The sequence below is a fragment of the Ornithorhynchus anatinus genome, chromosome 4 (assembly GCF_004115215.2).
Source record: "Ornithorhynchus anatinus isolate Pmale09 chromosome 4, mOrnAna1.pri.v4, whole genome shotgun sequence".
Taxonomy (NCBI): domain Eukaryota; kingdom Metazoa; phylum Chordata; class Mammalia; order Monotremata; family Ornithorhynchidae; genus Ornithorhynchus; species Ornithorhynchus anatinus.
Genome location: NC_041731.1, coordinates 49,804,537 through 49,823,920, shown reverse-complemented (window position 1 = coordinate 49,823,920; position 19,384 = coordinate 49,804,537). Strand labels below are relative to the sequence as shown.

At 43.6% G+C, this 19,384-nt stretch overlaps 1 long non-coding RNA gene across 1 annotated transcript in view; it reads left to right on the top strand.

Moving 5' to 3' along the window:
• Positions 1 to 19,384, top strand: part of LOC114811115 — an 89,782-nt gene that overhangs the window by 47,779 nt on the left and 22,619 nt on the right. The window contains exon 2 of the long non-coding RNA XR_003758818.2: positions 2,414 to 2,489. This is a non-coding gene — a long non-coding RNA (uncharacterized LOC114811115). The remainder of the gene's footprint in view (positions 1 to 2,413; positions 2,490 to 19,384) is intronic.

The following is a 19,384-nucleotide window of genomic DNA, read 5'->3' as shown; positions in this document are numbered from 1 at the left end:
TTACCTCAGTACTTGTTTTGGTTTCTGGAAAACTGCAAGGTGCCAGTTCCAATGGTAATAATAATAATAATAATGATGGTACTTGTTAAGCGCTTACTATGTGCAGAGCACTGTTCTAAGCGCTGGGGTAGACACAGGGGAATCAGGTTGTCCCACGTGGGGCTCACAGACTTCATCCCCATTTTACAGATGAGGTAACTGAGGCACAGAGAAGTGAAGCGACTTGACCACAGTCACACAGCTGGCAAGCGGCAGAGCCGGGATTTGAACTCATGACCTCTGACTCCAAAGCCCGGGCTCTTTCCACTGAGCCACGCTGCTTCTCTCAGTGTTGGTATAGACCCAACACTGGATTCATTACTGGACTAAAAATGAAAAGAAGACTGAGAACGCATGTAGCTGGAGCAATATGATATCATGTTGGTTCCAGTCCATGGAGCCAAATAAGATCATTGTAATCTCTCTGCTGCCATCCACTTCTACTTTCCACCTCTATCCACTGTTAATGGTGGTGGTGGTGGTGGAAGTATTCCTAGAACTGAAAGCAGCAGTGATCACAGGTGGTGGTAGAGACACGAGCAGTAGTTATTGTCCTGAGTTAACTGGCCCATCCTGATCATCATGAGAAACAGCATGGCCTAGTGAAAAGATCACGGGCCCAGGAATCAGTGGACCTGGGTTCTAATCCCAGATCCACCACTTGTCTCCTGTGTGACCATGGGCAAGTCACTTCACTTCCTCTGTGCCGCAGTTACATCATCTGTAAAATGAGGATGAAAACTTTGAGCCCCATGTGGGGTATGGACTGTGTCCAACCTGATTAGCTTATATCTATCCCACTGCTTAATACAGTGCCTGGAATAAAGTAGGTGCTTAAGAAATGCCATTAGAAAAAAAGTCATAGAAGTTTCCAGGACGAGATGTGCATCATTTTGTCCATACTATATCTTTTAAGTGGCAGGCCATGGTGGAAAAATTCTGCTTGAGTGATTCTGTCAGTGGCAACAATGGTGCCTGCTGATACCACCGCCAAAGAGGAGGAGCAGAAGACTTTTCTACTCTTCTTCAACCATACCTTCAAGCTATTACCACCACTCCAGGGGCTTTTAGAGGGCTGCTAAAGGTGGGGCCCTGTGATTCCTGCCAGAAAACTCTCAAGAGGTGTGCACCACTCCTCCTGTCCCTAATTTATGATGACTACCCCTTCCACCATCCCTTGGTCAATCTCATACCACTAACACACAACCCTGGATCAACTCCACATTTTGTTTCCTTCACTCCTGTGCACAAGATACAGAGTACTGCTGTTGGAAATGTAGATATCAGGCCAACTTTGTTTACCTCAAACTCATCCTTGCATGTTTAAATTCTGCCCTTTCCTCTTTTCCACAAAATTATTTGTCCATCCTTATTGACACCCTTAGCCCATTGACCTCACCAGTTGTTCCAGATGTTTAACTTCCTCCTCAAACCTCCGTCCCCTTGCCTCCCCCATCGCTTGCCCCCAGTAAACTGATTACCTACTTTATTGAGAAAATTGAAACTATTAAGTGTGATATCCCTAAAATCTCTCCTGCTCCTCTCCAGTCCCTGCCTTTTCCTGCCCCTTCTTCAACTTTCCAATCTTTCCCAGCAAGCAGAGACCTTCTGCCTTCACTCAAAATTCATTCATTCATTCATTCATTCTAGTATTTATTGAGTGCTTACTATGTGCAGAGCACTGTACTAAGCACTTGGAATGTACAATTCGGCAACAGATAGAGGCAATCCCTGCCCAATGACGGGCTCACAGTCTAAACCGGGGAGACAGACAGCAAAGCAAAACAGAACAAAACAAAACAAGACAACATCATCAAGATAAATAGACTCAAGGAGATATACTCCTCATTAACAAAATAAATAGGGTAGTAAATAATATATACAAATGAGCACAGTGCTGAGGGGAAGGGGGAAGAGCAGAGGGTGGGAGGGAGGGGGAGCAGAGGGAAAGGGGGGCTCAGTCTGGGAAGGCCTCTTGGAGGAGGTGAGCTCTTAGTAGGGCTTTGAAGAGGGGAGGAAAGTTAGTTTGGCAAGAGTGAATACAATGCAGTCTCCCCCTCTAGACTCTAAGCTCTTAGTGGGCAGGGAACATGTCTGCTATATTGTAGTCTCCCAAGTGCTTAGTACAGGGCCCTAAACATAGGAAGTGCTCAATAAATCTTGGATCTGCCGCTTGTCAGCTGTGTGACCCTGGGCAAGTCACTTTAAGTTCTCTGTGCCTCAGTTACCTCATCTGCAAATTGGGGATGAAGACTGTGAGCCCTATATGGGACAACCTGATTACGTTGCATCTACCTCAGCGCTAGAACAGTGCTTGATACATATTAAATAGAGAGAGGTACGTGAGCTCCTTCATTTCTCATTGTCCCTGCAGGTGCAGCGTTGGAACGATCAGCTGAAGGATGGAACCTTTCTGGGCAAGATCCGAGCTGAGCAGCCCATCCCACCAGGTACTCATCCTCTGACATGACTCTCTGGCCCTCAGCTCCTGGGATTGTATCTTCTCTCGAGCCCCTTATCCTCCCAATCAGTGCGGAGCGTATCGGGGAGGAAGAGAGAATAAAGTTGTGCTGTGGCTTTAGCCAGATTTCTGACTTCTGGAGGGAGGAAAGTTGAGAGGAAAAAGGGAAGAGAATGAATGAATGAACGCACTGTGGCACTGGGCAACCACATTATTATTATGACCACTGACTGTGTGCCAAGCACTGGGGTTGATATAATGCAGTCCCAGTCCTCGTCCCACATGGGGGTCCCAGGCTAAGGGGGAGGGAGAACAAGTATTGACTCCCTGTTTGTTGATGATGCAACTGAGGCACAGAGAAGCCAAATGATCTGCCCAAGTTTGCACGGCAGGCAAGGGGCAGAGCTGGGATTAACAATATTAATAATAACTGTGGTATTTGTTAAATGCTTGCTATGTGCCAGGCACTGTACTAAGCGCCAGGATAGTTACAAGGTAATCAGGTCAGACACAAGCCCAGTCCTATATAGGGCTCCCGGTCCTAATCCATTCCCTCCACCTGTGCATCTGATCCTAGCCCTTCACACTTTATCAAAGTACCTGCCCCCTCACCTTCTTCCCTCTCTGATGGCCATCTTCAACTCTTCCCTCTCTAATGGCTTCTTTCCCACTGCTTTCAAACATGTTCATTTTTCTCCAATCTTAAAAAAAAACCCTCCCTTGGCCCGATAGCTCCCTCTAATTATCACCCTATCTTCCTCCTAAAATTCCTCTCCAAACTCCTTGAGAAAATTGTCTGTGTCTGCTATCCCATGTTCCTCTCCTCAAATTAGCTCCTTGTTTCCCTCCAATCTGGCTTCCATCCCCTTTATTCCACAGAAACTGCCCTCTCAAAAGTCACCACTGATCTCCTTCTTGCAAAATCCAATGGCCACTACTCCATTCTATTCTCCTTGACCTCTCAGTTGCCTTTGACACTATTTTCCAACCCCTTGTCCTGGAAACATTATCCAACCATGGATTCACTGACACTGTCCTCTGCTGGCTCTCCTTCTGTCCCTCTGGCCACTCATTCTCAGTCCTTTTCACGGACTACTCCTCTGTCTCCCTCCCCCTAAATGTGGGTGTCCCTCAAAGTTCAGTTTTGGGTCCCCTTCTATTTTCCATCTATACCCACACCCTTGGAGAACTCATTAAGTCCCATGGCTTCAACTACCATCTTTATGTGGTTGATTCCCAAATCTACTTCTCCAGCCCTGATTTCTCTCCCTCTCTGCAGTCTCACAGTTCATCCTGTCTTCAAGATACCTCTACTTGGATGTCTTGCCATCACCTCAAGCTTAACATGTCCAGAACGGAAGTTCTTATCTTTCCACCCAAACCTTGTCCTCCCCCTGACTTTGCTATCATTTTAGACAACACCACTACCCTTCCTTCCTCACAAGCCTGTCGCCTTGGCATTATCCTTGACTCCCTTCTCATTCAACCCACATACTCAGTCTACCACTAAATCCTGTTGGTTTTACCATCACATTATTGCTGAAATCCACCCTTTCCTCCCTATCCAAACTGTTATCAAGTTAATCCAAGCCCTCAACCTACCCACCTTGATTATTATATCAGTTTCTTTGCTGACCTCCTTGCCTCTTGTCTCTCCCCACTCCAGTCCATATTTCACTCTGCTGCCTGGATTATTTTTCTACAAATATATTCCATCCAAGTTTCCCCACTGCTCAAATACCTCCAGGAGTTTCCCATCTACCTTTACATCAAACAGAAACTCCTTACCATCAACTGTAAAACATTCAATAACCTCGCCCCTTTTTACCTTTCATAGTTACTCTCCCACCCCACACATTTTGCTCCTCTATTGCCAACCTACCCACTGTACCTCAATCTCATCTATCTTGTCGCTGACCACTTGCCCATGTCCTGCCTCTAGCCTTGAACACCCTACCTCTTCATATGCAATGGAAAATTAGTCTCCCCACCTTCAAAGTCTTATTTATGGCACATCTCCTCCAATACACTTTACTTGTCTAAGCCCTCATTCCCTTTTCTTCCACTCCCTTCTGTCATCCTCTTTTGCTCCCTTTATTCACCACCCCTTTACCCCCACAGCATTTATGTACCTATCAATAATTTATATCAATGTCTGCCTCCCCCTCTAGACTGTAAGCTTACTGTGGGCAGGGAATCTGACTATCCTTATAATGCACTTTTCCAAGCCTTAGTACATTGCTCTTCACAAAGTAAATGCTCAGTAACTACTATGGATTGATTGATTTGCAGATGACTATCCCTCCTAATGAAGCACATGTGATTACTCTAAATCAGGAGAGAGGATCAGAGACTTTGGGCAGATCAGGAGTCCCGGAGGCAGATTTGAAAATAGTAATAGGTTCTGCAAGCAGCAAATCATCAGTGATGTGAAGAGCATTATTTACATCCTGCAGTGTGAACTAGAATTTTTCCATCCATCCATTTACATAGATAGAATTTCACTGACAGTAGAATCATCTTTAAAAAGGATAGGCATACATGCGTGTGTCCATATATAATTCATGTCTACATATTTAAGGAAGTATGGAGGAGATACAACCATTTCTTATTCCTGGCATTTTTGTTATTGACATTTTTATCTTTTTTTTGCTATAGACTTGTCATGTTTCTGCCAAATGTTGAGAAATGCAGCACTCATGGTTTTTACTGTTAAACTACACCTTCTAAGACAGTTACCTACATCTTGACTGTAACTTGGGCACAACTTGTAAAGAGAGATTAATTTTTTTTTTCTTCCAAGCCTTTTCATCCATCTAACGAAAATGCTAATAGGAGGTCTTCTGTTGACAATAACAGAATTACTTCTCAGGATTTCTGGTGGCCCCTTGCCATGTGGCTTAGTGGATTCTTCTGTCCTGATCCTTCAGTGTTGATGGTCTGGCCCCAATAGGCTGAACTCAGCCTGGAGTCCAGTGATCTTTCCACTGAAGCAAGATCAGAACTTAATACAAGAAGGGAAATAATTGAATGGAAAGAGATTCCATTCTTGGAAAGAATGAGACACATTTCCTCCAATTTCTTTCCAGCCACGACAGAGTGGGGTATTTTTCAGAGTTATTGAATTGTTTTTCTATTTGACAGTGAGCAGGTCTCCCCATTGGGTCTAATGTCCGTAAGGTCTTTGAACACAATATTTTGTGTTCAAAATTCTTGATTTTGTTTTCTGCACTGCTCTTGTATTTGATGTTCAGCAGAGATCATGTCTTCTGTGGCCAATTGTTATCTGATGCTGTCTGAAAGATATGACATCAGTTCTCTGATAAGAATTTAAACAATTCAGTTGCTATGAAAAGTTGAAGCCAGACTTTCTGGACTGAACTCTGAAGAACACTGTTAAACATGTGTTCTTGTAATCTACCAACAATGGACAGTAGTGAGATTCTATGATAACTTCTGCAATTACTTTACAATTGTTCTGTAGATCTACAGAGTGAGCAGAAGCTTGATGCCAAGCTGATGCTATACCGTCTCTACTCTCCTGGGCAACGGGCTGCCTAGGTAACAGAATTCAGTGACATCCTCCAGCCTGGTGTCATTCATGGAGATCTTTGAGAATAGGATTTTTCAGAGTTTTTCAGGTTTAGAGTAGTACATAACTTTTGTTTCCTTCATACCAATTATCCAACTTATATCTATTCCAGTGCTTAGAACAGAGCTTGGCACATACTAAGCACTTAACAAGTACCATTATGATTATTATTATTATTATTGTATCTGATAGTCAGATGTTTCTGCTTGATGCAGAAATGGTTAGGGAACCATTGGAGGTTTCTGAAGGGTAGAAGAAGTGTGCAGATGAACATTTTAGGAAAGTGAGTTTTAGGAAAGTGAGCTAGGTAGCTGGAGGCAGGGAAGTCAGCGAAGAAGTTGATGAGGTAGTAGATGGAGGATGTGACAAATACCTAAAAGACTGTGGTAACAGTTTGGATGGATCAGAAGGGATAGATTTTGGAAATATTGTAAAGAAACTACTGGAGGATTTGGAGACAAGGTTGACTATGGGCTTCAAAAAAGGGGCAAGTAAAAAAATAAAGCCAAATTTTTGGGTTTGTGATATGGGGAGGATGATGATATCAACTGTGACAGGAAAATGAGGTGGAGGAGGCGTTTCGAGGAGGAAGATGGTGAGTTCAGCTTTCAACATATTGAGTTTGAGGTACCAGTGACATATCAAAATAGTTATGTCCTGGAGTTAGGTGGAAATCAAGAAATGGAATTTATTGAGTACTTACTAGGTGCAGAGCACTAAATGTAAGGTAATAGAGGAGGAGAGAGTTTGAGTTTGTTGTCTTGTCTTATGCTATCGAGTTGTCTCCGACCCATAGAGACTTCATGGACACATCTCTCCCTGAATGCCCCACCCTCCATCTACAATCATTCTGGTAGTATATCCATAGGGTTTCCTTGGTAAAAATGCAGAAATGGTATACCATTGCCTTCTTCTGCTCAGTAAATTTGAATCTCTGCCTGCAACTCTTTTCCATGCTGCTGCTGCCCAGCACAGGTAAGTTTTGATTTGTAGCAGATTGCCTTCCACTCGCTAGCCACTGCCCAAGCTAGGAATGGAATGGATATGCCTCTGCTTGACTCTCCCTCCAGGAGAGGAGTTTGGTACAGTATTGGCGACCATCCCCTCCTCCTCCATACCTTATCTCACCTTGGCTTCACGGACTCCGTCCCCTCCTGGTTCTCCTCTTACCTCTCTGGCCAGTCATTCTCGGTCTCCTTCGCTGGCGCCTCCTCCCCCTCCCATCCTTTAACTGTTGGAGTTCCTCAAGGGTCAGTTCTTGGCCCTCTTCTGTTCTCCATTTACACTCACTCCCTTGGTGAACTCATTCGGTCTCACGGCTTTGACTACCATCTCTACGCAGATGACACGCAGATCTACATCTCCGCCCCTGTCCTCTCCCCCTCCCTTCAGGCTCGCAGCTCCTCCTGCCTCCAGGATGTCTGCACCTGGATGTTGGCCCGCCACCTAAAACTCAACATGAGCAAGACTGAGCTCCTCATTTTCCCTCCCAAACCCGGTCCTCTCCCAGACTTCTCTATCACCGTGGATGGCACGACCATCTTCCCCGTCTCTCAGGCCCGCAATCTCGGTGTCATCCTTGACTCGTCTCTCTCATTCACCCCACACATCCTATCCGTTACCAAGACCTGCCGGTTTCACCTTTACAATATCGCCAAGATCCGCCCTTTCCTCTCCACCCAAATGGCTACCTTACTGCTACGGGCTCTCATTATATCCCGGCTAGACTACTGTGTCAGCCTTCTCTCTGACCTCCCTTCCTCCTCTCTTGCCCCGCTCCAGTCTATTCTTCACTCCGCTGCCCGGCTCATCTTCCTGCAGAAACGATCTGGGCATGTCACTCCCCTTCTTAAACAACTCCAGTGGTTGCCTATCAACCTCCGCTCCAAACAAAAACTCCTCACTCTAGGCTTCGAGGCTCTCCATCACCTTGCCCCTTCTTACCTCTCCTCCCTTCTCTCTTTCTACCGCCCACCCCACGCTCTCCGCTCCTCTGCCGCCCACCTCCTCACCGTCCCTCGGTCTCACCTATCCCGCCATAGACCCCTGGGCCACGTCCTCCCACGGCCCTGGAACGCCCTCCCTCCTCACCTGTGCCAAACTGATTCTCTTCCCCTCTTCAAAACCCTACTTAAAACTCACCTCCTCCAAGAGGCGTTCCCAGACTGAGCTCCTCTTCTCCCTCTACTCCCTCTACCACCCCCCCTTCACCTCTCCGCAGCTAAACCCTCTTTTCCCCCTTTCCCTCTGCTCCTCCCCCCGCCCTCCCCACCCCCTCAGCACTGTACTCGTCTGCTCAACTGTATATATTTTCATTACCCTATTTATTTTGTTAATGAAATGTACATCGCCTTGATTCTATTTAGTTGCCATTGTTTTTATGAGATGTTCTTCCCCTTGACTCTATTTATTGCCATTGTTCTTGTCTGTCCGTCTCCCCCGATTAGACTGTAAGCTCGTCAAACGGCAGGGACTGTCTCTATCTGTTGCCGACTTGTTCATTCCAAGCACTTAGTACAGTGCTCTGCACATAGTAAGCGCTCAATAAATACTACTGAATGAATGAAATGGAGACTCTCCAGGTGTGATCTTGAGATGGGGGGGGTTGGTCTAGCAAGGTAGATATGGGAGTCATCTGCATAATGTGAAAGTTCAAGTTGTAGGAACAGATGATCTCCCCAAGGTAGTGGCTGTTAATTGAGAAGAGAAGGGAACTCAGACCTGAGCCTTGAAGGATCCTGCTAGTGAGGGTGTAAGAGGCAGAAGAAGAGCTAGCTAAAGAGACTGAGAATATTTGGTTAGGAGGAGAACCAGAATAGAATCATTTCAGAAAAATCTAAGGTTAGATAGTGTTTCTAGAAGTAATTCAAGGATTTTTGTTGATGTTTTAGCCAGTTGAGCTCCTGCAGGTATTTCCTGGAACATCAGAATCATCTTCTGTCAGCAACTTCCAGGTTCCTTGAGCATTCACAAAGAAGGCTGCAAAGAATGAGCTGGCCTCCTTCTACCTCCTCTTCCCTCTCTCCTTTTACAGTCCACCCTATGCGCTCTGCTCCTCTGCCGCTAACCCCCTCATGGTGCCTCGTTCTTGCCTGTCTCGCCATCAATCCCTGGCCCACATCCTACCACTGACCTAGAATGCCCTCCCTCCTCATATCTGCCAAACTAACTCTCTTACCCTCTTTAAAGCCCTACTGAGAGCTCACCTCCTCCAGGAGGCCTTCCCAGACTGAGCCCTCCCTTTCCCTCTGCCCCTCCTCCCCTCCCCATTCCCCCTACTCGCTCCCTCTGCTCTTCCCCCTTCCCCTCCCCACAGCACTTGTGCCTATTTGTATATATTATTTATTACTCTATTTTATTAACAATGTGTATATATCTATGCTTCTGTTTATCTTGATGCTATTGATGCCTGACTACTTTTTTGTTTTGTTGTCTGTCTCCCCCTTTTAGACTGTGAGCCTGTTGTTGGGCAGGGATTGTCTCTATCTGTTGCCAAATTTTACATTCCAAGCACTTAGTTCAGTGCTATGCACATAGTAAGTGCTTAATAAATATGATTGAATGAATGAATGAAAGAATGGACTAAAAATGACCTAATCCTTAGGCGTGCTTTAAGATCACCCAAGATTACTCCATGATGTTATGCTCTCCACTGTAGTAGAAACAGGTTTTTTCATCTCCTTAATAGATTCCAAAGTATCAAAAAGTGGATTTGGAGAGGAGAAATGGGGCACAGAAGAAGTGGAGGAAGGACCTGGGTTTCTCTTTCAGCTCTAAGATTCTTCTGCCTAGAACTCTCTTTCTCTCAGCCAAATGGTGCCCAAGAGACAAGGTAAAGCATCAAGAAGTCCCTAGAAGGGAGAGGGCCTGCTGGAAAAAACCCATGATGATAATGAGTAATTTAGCACTTAGGTGGCCGCATGCCCAAACATACTTGGGTCTGAGTCCAAACTTTACTGGCCAGAGTCCCAGACTCTCTATAACACTTATCTAGGACATTTTAGTGATCACTTTATTGGCCACTTTCTCCCTTTGAGAATGACCGATATCAGATACTAATCCAGCTAGCTGGAACTGTTGGAGTTCCTGACCAGATCCACAGTTGAGCTTTTTAAACCTTAACCATCCCAAAACATAATAGCTACCTTGAGGGGAAAGATAACTCAAGTGCCTCAATGATAGCTAACAACTCAAAACTTCAACACTTGAAAACAAATACTGAGCTCTATTAATCAATCCTATTTATTGAGTGTTTACTGTCTGCAAACCACTGTACTAAGTACTTGGGAGAGTATAGTCTGACAGATTTGGTAGAAAAGTTCCCTGCTCACAATAAGCTTACAGTCTAGAGGGGGAGACAGACATTGATAAGAACAAATTATGAATATGTTCATAAGTACTACCCTCTCAGGGTTGTTTCTGGAGAGTTTTTTATGAAGAAAATTCTATGGATATACTACCAGAAAAATCGCAGATGGAGGTGGGGTGTTCTGGGAGATGTGTCCACAGAGTCACTAAGGGTCAGAGACAACCTGACAGCATAAGACAAGACATAGGTAAATAATAATCATATTAATACTGTAGGGCAGAGGGAGGGTTGAAAAAAGGGGGCAAAAAATCTATTGTTCTTATGGCTTTTACATTACAAAGTCTAAGCATCCTCATAGAGCCATTAATAATAATTCAATATTTGCTTACTAGGTATTAAGTACAATGAGATGTTCTAGGATATATACATAGATATAGATAGCTATAAATAATAGTCCATATTAGCTAGATATAGGTTATTTATATATGAGATGGTCAGATTGCAACCAGTCCCTACACTGCATGGGACTCACTGTCTAAGGAGGGAAAGCTGGCATCTTCTCCACATTTGACAGTTGAGAAAACTGAGGCCACAGAGAGGATAAGCGACTGCCCAAGGTCACCAGCAGGTTTACGGCTTGACTGAGGTTATAACCCAGATCTCCTGATTCTGGGTCCTCTAGGTCATGCTAATTTTGAGAAACGGCAAGTCTTAGTGAGAAGATAATGTGTTTGTGGGTCACAAGACTTGAATTCTTAACCCTGTTTTGCCACATGCCTGGTGTTTGACCTTGGGCAAGAAAGTGAATTCCTCTGTATCTCAGTTTCCTCATCTATTAAATGGGAATCCATTACCTGTTCTCTCTCCCTCTTAGACTGTGAGCCTCATGTGGAGCATGTACTGTGTCAGTCCTGATTTTCTTGTTTCTACCCCAGTGGTTAGGAGAGGGCTTGGCACATTGTAAGGGCTTAACAGATACCAGAGTTGCTATTATCATTGTTTTCTAATGTGATTCTCACAGGGTGTTGATGCGTTTTCTCCAAGGCAAATCTCCAAGTTTCTCCTTTGCTTTGGTTATAACCCTCCCATTGTTTTCCATCACATGGTCTGACTTCTTCCTTCTGTTACAGTTTGCTTTGACAGTCATGAATCTGATTGCATGTGTCTACAACATCATGGCAGTTTAGGTCCCTTTAGATGTACTACTCAGACTTTTACTTATTTCTGTAAAATGCTTCTGGACATTCCTGTACAACTTCCACCTAACTGTTTCTTCTACAGAGAGTGACCAGTCCTCCTTTATTTGACACTTTATAATAATGATAATAAAAATGATGGTATTTGTTGAGTGCCTACTAGGTATCATGCACGATTCTAAGTGCTGGGGTAGGTGCAAGTTCATCATGTTGGACACAGTCTCTGTCCTACATGGAGCTCACAGTCTTAATCCCCATTACAGATGAGGTAGCTGAGGCACAGAGAAGTTATATGACTTGCCCAAGGTCACACAGCAGACAAGTGTCAGAGTCAGGATTAGAACCCAAGTCCTTCTGACTCCCAGGCCCATGCTCTGGACACTCTAGATTGTAAGCTTATTGTGGGCAGAGAATATGTCTACCAATACTGTTATATTTTACTTTACCAAGCGTTCAGTACAGTGCTATGCACACAATAAGTGCGCAATATATATGACTGATTAATCATATAGAGAGAGAAGCAGCGTGGCTCAGTGGAAAGAGCCCGGGCTTGGGAGTCAGAGTTCATGGGTTCGAATCCCGACTCTGCCACCTGTCAGCTGTGTGACTGTGGGCAAGTCACTTAACTTCTCTGTGCCTCAGTTCCCTCATCTGTAAGATGGGGATCAACTGTGAGTCTCACGTGGGACAACCTGATTACCCTGTATCTACCTCAGCACTTAGAACAGTGCTCTGCACATAGTAAGCGCTTAACAAATAACAACATTATTAATTAGTTAATTGATTGACTAATTAGTGGGAGGTGTGCAAACTATGGACTCACTCAGGCATTGAGGGGGCGTCACCTGCATATTCTCTCACCTCTGTGCTTCCCCTTGCCTCGCTTCTTCCAACCCTTCTGTCACTGTTGTGGATTCCCAAGAAACCTCTGATTCATGCTCAGATAGCCAACTAATAGCCTTACTTGATTAATATAGCAGCTATTGGTTTTCTACGGACCTTTATCCACTTAGTTTGTGACATGAGAAATACCAGCCACAACAATGAGTAATAAGACTCTGCACATATGAAGTGAGAGGCAGAGCAGGATTTCAGCTGCTTTCAATAATTCTATTTATCAAATTTTAATTAGATTCCTCGCAGCTGCATGTTTGTTGATCTGAGCAGAATAATCAATGCAGCACTGTTATGTTAAAAATGTATTTCATTTTGGGTTAAACTGTTTGGTTTTTTTTAGACTGGTAGAGCTCAGAACAAGTAAGAGACCCGCCCTATGAAACCTCACTGAATTAGGTTATGTTTCAGATGTTATTTGTTCACCCTTGAAAACATCCTATTTCAGATGATGATGAGACAATCTACCAGGAAATGCAGGCCATTGCTTAAAAAGAGCAACCCTCTCATTTGGGCATTTTTCCAATTGGTTCACAGGAAAATAATCATTTCCCAACCTAGAACATGAGGATGATAATTCATATTAGAACTGCCCAGGACTGTCATCTTTTGCTATTCAATTCCTTCCAAATGAGTAACAAAAGTCAATTTGTTGTTTTTTGGTTTTTTTTTTACCATCAGGGTAAATAAATCAATATATGCTTTAGCTTCCTCTGGAGATGAGGAGACCAAGGAGAGGTGCTGAAATGAACTATACTATTCACTGGTGATCAATTTTTGCCCACAAAAGAATGATTGTGAATTTATTTGAGTAAAACCCTTGGGTGCGGTTTATTGGCTAGTCAGTCTGTTTCTTGCCTCTTTATGGCCACACACTGCTTTTTGATATATCATAGACTGAAGTTTACAGTATTTCTTTCACCATCAACTCCAGGCAAATTGACTGAATGCTAAATCCCTTGGGAGTCTTACAAAAATATAGGGTCTGATCCTTGTCCGTGGAGGGTTTGCAATCTAAAGGGGAAGGCAGAGGGACTTGATCTAATGAGTTCACAATAGTTAGTATGTGAGAGTAGTTATAAATTCTGAATCCAGTGGATAAATTCATCAACAGTAAATGAAAAACAGGGACATGCGTGGTATTAAATATCTGAAGGAATCTGGTGAGGAAGAAGGAGGCTTAATTCCACATTTCTTCCTGGAGGAGGTTGGGGGCAGGGCAGGGGGCTTGGGATGTGAAGCTGAGAACATTCAAAGGGCAAGGGGCAAGATGAAAACCATGAACTCCTGGAATAGTCCACTAATATTGAAGTTGCCTCAATGTGGTGTGAGAGTAGAATGGAAGACAGTAAGATATTCCAACAACTGCCGAATGGTGAGCTGAAATGGAGTGACTGAAGGCCTTATGAATTCAGCAAAACCCTACTTCAGTCACTTGAGGAATTTTAATGATGGCTGGAATCTGTTGGTCTGGAAAGGTTTTTTAGAATTAACTGAACAGGGCAGGACCTACTATGAAGCCTTGCATTAGGCTGGCATTGGGAATTTGTCTGACATGCCTTAGTGAAGATAGTTGATAGCTGATAAAACTATATAGATGTCTTGGGGCTGCTCTCTTTACTCCTCTCATACTTGACATACTGTCATGATCTTGTCCTCTGTGCTTGCGAATAGTAGATCTGCAAGCAGAGGTCCCCGCTCAGGTTCTGGTTGCCTCCAGGATGGATTTTATTTGTTAGGTGGAAGCTAATGTTTGGTAATCACAATATTGCCAAAATATCATTGAGTAAAGTTTAATTGTTTATAGTATTTGTTAAGCATTTACTATGTGCTAGGCACTGTACTAAGAACTAGGGTAGATACAGACAATCAGGTTGGACACCTGGGGCTCACAGAATAAATCCCCATTTTGCAGATGAAATCATGGAGGCACAGAGAAGTGAAGCGATTTACCCAAGGTCACAGGGCAGAGAAGTAGCAGAGTTGGAATTAGAACTCAGGTCCATTTGATTTCCTGTGCTCTATCCACTAGGCCATGCTGTGGACCACTGCTATTTATTTTGCCAATCCAGTGATGTTTGGGCATTGCATCCAACTCAAATTTTGAAATCTCCATGACAGTCAGCTTGACTGATGTGGGCACTCCTGTGATATGTCTATCTAAACCTTTATAGAAGTTTCCTTTTTGGCATAGTGGATAGAACATGGGCCTGGGAACAAGAAAGACCTTGGTTCTAACCCTGGCTCTGCCACTTGTCTGCTCTGTGACCTTGAGCAAGTCACTTCACTTCTCCATACCTCAGTTCCCTCATCTGTAAAATAATTAATAATTACAGTATTTTTTAAGTACTATGTGCCAGGTTGTGGCTATGGAAGCACATATGTTAGAGACAATAGGCAACTGCTTTTATTTCAGGGGTGGGTTTAGTGTCACTAGGGGGCAAATTCAGAAGCTTTTAGGCTAGCAAGTTCTTGGCTAAAAAAATGATCAAATTAATGGGATATTTGCCCATCTCTGATTTCCTCCGAATGGTTTGAGTTAGTCTGAGAGTTGAACATCTGTGTTTCCAGCAAATCATACCTTCATATGACAGTCCTGGTTTTCCTAGCCAAAGGTTTCAGTAAAATTCTCCATTTTTGCCTCAATCATTCCAAGTATAAGCCCCCTGGCCTTGACTGTGCAGCTGCAGTAGGTGACAGAGGATCCAAGTTCCATTTCTTCTGTCTGAGTCCGTCCCCAGAAGCCTGAATTCAGCACGCTGACCTAATTGATGGAGAGAATCTCCAGGAATTTAATTCCCTGCCAGCTTGGCCTCCTTATCCTACTGTGGGGCCAGGGGATGGGGATGATGTCAGGGTAGTCCCTCGGGGCAAGGCCGGCAAGCGGTGGAGGGCAGGGGGAGGGCAGGGCCTCCAACTTCACTGGCCAGGAGTCATTAATCATGTGGATTATTGGGATGGTCAGGAGACAGCAGAGGGAAGCTTCAAGGCAGCCCTGCTGACTTATCACCGCAGACATAGCTGAGTGTTCCCTGCTGGGTTGGAAAATGAGGCTGGGATTGCTAGAGATGATCTCTACAGTGGTAACCGCCCAGATTTTTATTTCTCCAACTGGCTTGCAGCTGCCCTGTCTAACAGATGATATGAGGTAGAAATAGACAATTATCAGTGAGCGCATGATCCTGCTGATGACGCTACTAATTGGAAAATCTTACTTAATAAAGAAATATTTACCGCATCTACCTCATTTCTTTGCTTTGAGGACTGATGCCATCTTAAATTTCTCTTGGAACACAATGAAATCATCCACGAATATTTTCAGATGAGACCGTCTCTAAACGGCTAGTCATTACACCCCAGACCTTCTAAGCAGAAAACGAAAATCTCTTGACATTTTAGCCTGCAGCTGGGAAAAGTGCCATAAACCCAGCTGAAGACAAATCACCGGTGAGAGCAAGGATCAATTGGTGGTAGCAAAATGCCTTATCTTCCGCATTATCGTGAGCCCTTTCATTAAGCGTGCTCTGAGTAAACGCTCTGCTGCCGGGGAGCGGTGATGGATCAGCATCCGGAACCACTACGCATCGAACAACACTTCCGGCTGCAGTGGCAGGCGATGCCACTGACTATCCACCATTTATTGTGTACAAGGAAATGAATCACAGTGCACTTGGGATCTACTCCTGACAAGAGAAACAGAAGACCCTCTTTCCCCTTGGATACCGCGTGAACTACATTTATCATCTGCACTTCACTAAGCTGCCAGAGAGTGAAGCTGTCCAAGAGTGAACCAGTCTTGAGGGGAAAGGGCCTGAACACCTGTTAACCTGCAACATTGGATCCTAATCTGGTCCATCCTCACCACATTTTACCACTCTTCTAGAGACAGCAAGGTGGGGAGAGTCAAGGGCCTGTAAGGATTACCGTTCCAGCATTATGGATTCTGTTTTTAATTGTAATGAAAAACCAGTATGATTTCTGCTTTTCCTCCTCCAGTTCTTTTGTTTTGCATCCTGGGTCTGTGGGTCTGGGATGATGGACATGCTATTGTTGATGACCTAACTACTCAAAAACTGCACACTAAGTTAGTCTGTTTAGGTGGAAACTACACGAGCAAAGGGAAGTGGACAGATCTGGAAAGTCCTAGAAGAGCAAGTTTTGGGCTATCAACATTGTTCAGTTTAATGGGATTTTTGCCCATCTCTGATTCTTCTTGCCCAATTCCCCTCACGGTCTATTTGGTCAGACAATTTTCACTTCATTGATTTTCACTGTTGAGTGTTGCTCAACTGTTTGTGGGGAAGTATCTCGTTTCCTTTCTGTCCATTTTCTCTGTGATTAATCATGTTGGTCTGCTTGGCTCTGAGAGGAGCATGTCAGTTCTTGAGCAGAGTGGAGAGGGGATGAGGTATTCAGAGGAGGAGTGGAAGAAGGGTGAAGGCAGAGATAGACAGTCTGGGGATTTTAACAGTCCCTTTCTGTCTTCTTATGAGTCTTCTGGGCAGCATACGCCTATAGCATAGACTGGAGAGTGAGGTAGGCCTGATGGGGAACCAGACAAGTAGTAGTAGTAACAGTAATGGAGCAGCATGGCATAGTGGATAGAGCACAGGCCTGGGAATCAGATGGCTGTGTGTTCTAATCCTGACTCCACCACTTGTATACTGTGTGACCTTGGGCAAATCACTTCAATGCTCTGTGCCTAAGTTCCCTCATTTATAAAAGGGGGAATGGGACTTTGAGCTCCATGGGACTCAGGGACTGTGTCCAACCTGATTTGGTTGTATCCAACCCAGTGCTTAGTACAGTGTCTGGCACACAACAAGTGCTTAACCAGTACCTCAATTATTAATTATTATTATTAATAGTAGTAGTTGGTATTTCTTTGAGCTTTCACTGTGTGCAACAGACCATACTAAGCACTCAGGAAATAAAAGCAGAAACATAAGACATATTCCCCATTCACAAGACGTTCATGCTCTAATGGGAAAGAAATAAAATGAAGTGTGGAATTGGAATTATCGAATTTACAATGGAAGATCTGTATATACCAGTATTGAGGATGGCTATAAATATGTACATAAGAACTAGAGGTGGTTTTTTGGGTGGATGTGACAAGAAAACTAAGAGGAGATAGAGAAGAAAAAGCAAAGCTGAGAATGTAAGAAAAAGGCTAAGTGGTTCCCGTAGTCTCTCTATAAAGGTGAAAAGTAAATCCCAGAGCAGCTGAGATACTCCCCCTTCCTGTTACTCTAATATGGTGATGTTGAGAAGGCACCAGTTAAATCTGAATTCAACAAACTTCCAAGATTTTAAACTCCTCCTCAGACAGTTGCTTGGAAAGAAGTTTCCCCACACTTTTGGTATTTTATAGAGTTGGTGGCTGCCATAGAATTGGGTCAGGATTCTTCATGCTGGTCACATTCCATATATGTAATGTATCTTGAAATAAAATAAAACTTACAATTTAAACCTCCCCTGACATCAGTGGCATTTTACATTCTATTTATACTGTACACGTGCAATGTAGCTTGAAGCTGTAGCAATAAAATACTATTTAAACCTTACCTGACATCAGTAGAATCTTGTAGGATATTTATACTCGATACAGTATATTATCTAATTTTCTGGTAAAATATGCCAATTTGAAGCATCCTATCTGAGGGCACATCCATTCCTAGGTGAAGCAGAGAGTCCATTTTTATGCTTCCCCAGGAAGGAGTGTATTATACAAACTATCAGTAAAGCTTGATGAAATAATTGATTTCTCTCGCCTGGGAAGTGTCAACCAATAGGCTATGAAATATTAATATTTAGTTTCAACCAGAAAGCTAAGATGTTGTAGAAAGAGCAAAATTAATATGTTTCCATCTGGCAGGGAAATGAAATGAATAATAACCCCGTGTTCAAAGTTCCATTGATAGAGAGACTGCAGACCAACCCTAATGAGAAATGAGAATTTACACACAATTTAGAATTCAACTGCATCAGACAAAATAAAGTGGAAGTATGGGCATTTCCCCAGTGACTGGGATTCATTCAGATTAAGAATTATTAGCATTTAAAAAATCCTGAAGTAATAATGTTGGCATTTCTTAAGTGCCTACTATATTTAAAGCACTGTTCTAAGTCCTGGGGTAGATACAAGTTAATCATTTTGGAGCCAAGTCATTGTCCCACATGGGGCTCACAGTCTCAGTAGGTAAGATTCGGTATTGAATCCCAATTATACAAATGAGGAAACTGGGGCATGGAGAAGTGAAGTGACTTTCCCAGGGTCACATAGAGGCAAATGAAGGAGTTGGATTAGAATCCAAGTCCTCCGATGCCCACCACCCCTCCCCCCATGCTTTTTCCAGTAGGCCATACTGTTTCTCTGAAATGCTACAGAATAGTAGTAATTGTAGGGTTTTTTGGAGCACATTCTGAATACAATGCATTATACTCAACACTCGGAAAGATACAATAGAAGGACATTCCCTGCCCATCAGGACTTTGGTACTCTACGATATCCTCAACTCTCCATTCAGTTTTGCTAGAAGAGGAACAACTCACCTGGGATGAAAACAATTGCTAAATAAGAACTGGTCAGGAATGAAACAGAGCTTAAATGGCCAGGTTGTTGGAACTAATTGTTCTGAAGTGTAAAATGGGGATTAAGGCTGTGAACCCCTTGTGGGACAGGGACTGTGTCCAACCTGATTAACTTGTATCTACCCCAGTGCATAGAACAGTGCTTGCCACATAGCAAATGCTTAACAAATACCATCATTAACATTATTAGTATTATTAGTGTTCATAGGACCATTGTTGGGTAGGAATTGTCTTTATTTGTTGCCAAATTCTACTTTCCAAGTACTTAGTACAGTGTTCTGCTCACAGTAAGCTCTCAA